This window comes from Palaemon carinicauda, chromosome 3, assembly GCF_036898095.1.
Source record: "Palaemon carinicauda isolate YSFRI2023 chromosome 3, ASM3689809v2, whole genome shotgun sequence".
Classification (NCBI taxonomy): Eukaryota; Metazoa; Arthropoda; class Malacostraca; order Decapoda; family Palaemonidae; genus Palaemon; species Palaemon carinicauda.
In genome coordinates, this window is record NC_090727.1 from 119,459,976 (window position 1) to 119,462,475 (window position 2,500).

Genomic DNA, 2,500 nt, shown 5'->3' on the forward strand with positions numbered 1-2,500 from the left:
ATATATATATATATATATATATATATATATATAAATATATATATATACATATATATATATATGTATATATATATATATATATATATATATATCTATATATATGTGTGTGTGTGTGTGTGTATGTGTGTGTGTGTTTTAAATCTTTCAGTGTTCTTAAATAAGATTCACCCATTCCTTGTTTTTGAAAGACTTTTATTACCGATGAAGTTTTCACAGAAAAAAAAGCTTTCTCAAAATCTACAAATGTCATATATAGTGCTGGATAATTACATGGATATGGTCAGTTGTTGAATACCCGCTTCTAAAGCCTGCCTGCTCTCTTAGTTGACTTAAGTCAAGATATCTCTCTATTCGGCTTGATAGGATCTTTGAATTTTTTTTATATATCACTGAGAGTAAAGTCCTCTACAGTTTTTATCACGTTATCTCTTTTGTTGATAATATTTATATTTCCATCTTTGTCCTTTAAAGCAAACATCTGTTAGCACCCTGTTCCAAGTCTTCTTTCCATCAATTTGATGATTCTTCCTTTCTTTAGTGTTTCCTCAATTATGGTCTGATTGTGCTTACGAATACTATGGGTTTTTTGAGTGTTTATTGTTTTGGGTAATTCTGCTAATTCTATTTCATCTCTCTTGGATTTTATACTCACTCACTCATTTCCAATCTTTTCTTTGTTAGGTTTTTGGTCTTTTCTGACAACTTTCCTTGATTTTGTTTAGAAACTTTTCCACCTATCTTTTCTGCTGATTCCAATATATATATATATATATATATATATATATATATATATATATATATATGTGTGTGTGTGTGTGTGTGTGTGTGTGTGTGTGAATACATATGTCCATATATATACACACACACACACACATATATATATATGTATATATATATATATATATATATATATACAAGACATTTATATGTATATACATATATATATATATATATATATATATATATATATATATATATATATATATATGCATATATAAAGGATAACGATGGGATGGAGAGCTTTTGGTAAACAAAATGAGATTATAAAAAGAAAAATGCCACGTTCTCTAAAAAGAAAAGTATTTAAGTATTTAATGAGAAGTTACTACCAGTATTAACTTATGCATCAGAAACTTGGAGGCTTACAATATAGCCCTAGAACATAAGCTAGTTACAACTCAAAGAGCTATGGAAAGAATAATGATGTGAATAGCACTAAAAGACGTGGATACATGCGTAAACTAAAGTAGAGGATATTCTAACAACATGTAGGAAAAAGAAATGGACGTAGACAGGATATATAATGGGAATGACAAATAATAGATGAATTTTAAGAATAAAAAAATGAGACTCTAGAGATTGCAAAAGAAGGGAAAGGAAGAGAAGACATGGATTGATAATTAAGCTAAGAAAAATGCGGTTACAAAGGCTAATGTTGTCTAGTGTCAGTTCCAGTTTCATCAGTTCACCAGAACGCCAGCCGGGCAAGCCCAGGCCCTCACTGTGGTGCTAAACCACAGCAGTGACCTCCCCAGTGAACAGCTTAAACTCACAGTCCCGGGAAGGGGTCGATCTGCCGCCATGCAAATGCTAGGCGAACACGTTACTAATGTAGTAGCCAGTGGTAACATGACATAGAAGGACCTTAATAGACGGAATGGAAGAGAGTGTATGAGGTCTTTGTCCTGCAGTGGACTATCAATAGCTGATGTGTTGATGATGATGCTATGTATATGTGTGTAAACACCTATGAATATATGCACATATATAATTGTATAATACATATATATATATATATATATATATATACATATATATACATATACAGGATATATATATATATATATATATATATATACATATATATACATATACAGGATATATATATATATATATATATATATATATATATATATATATACATATACGGGATATATATATGCACACACACACACACACACACATATATATATATATATATATATATATATATATATATATATACATATGCGGGATATATATATACACACACACACATATATATATATACATATGCGGGATATATATATATATATATATATATATATATATATATATGTGTGTGTGTGTGTGTGTGTGTATACATATATACTATATATATATATATATATATATATATACATATGAATAGAAATAAACATAAATAATCATAAACAAAGCTATATCAAAGAGCATTTATTGTAGTAAATTTCAAAAGCACATTTCCCTTTAGATAAGGGGAAACCCTCTGCAAGACCTCAAACAGCTGACTCATAAATCCGCAAATGTTTGGCCTTTAAGATGTAAACAACAACACGATGAATCCAAGATGGAAATCAACGAGTGACCGAATGATTCGAGTCACATGATTCCTATAATGTGACGACAACAATGTTAGGGTAAAACCTTATCCTATGTTAACGAGAACATTTATTTACATGTTACCAATTATTCCTCAGGTATGGAATAGACATATCATCTG

The 2,500-nt window shown here is 29.2% G+C and overlaps 1 protein-coding gene across 3 annotated transcripts in view; it reads right to left on the reverse strand.

Annotated features, from left to right (window-relative positions):
* LOC137638429 (metabotropic glutamate receptor 3-like) overlaps nt 1-2,500 on the reverse strand; it is a 53,719-nt gene that overhangs the window by 26,283 nt on the left and 24,936 nt on the right. The window lies entirely within an intron of this gene.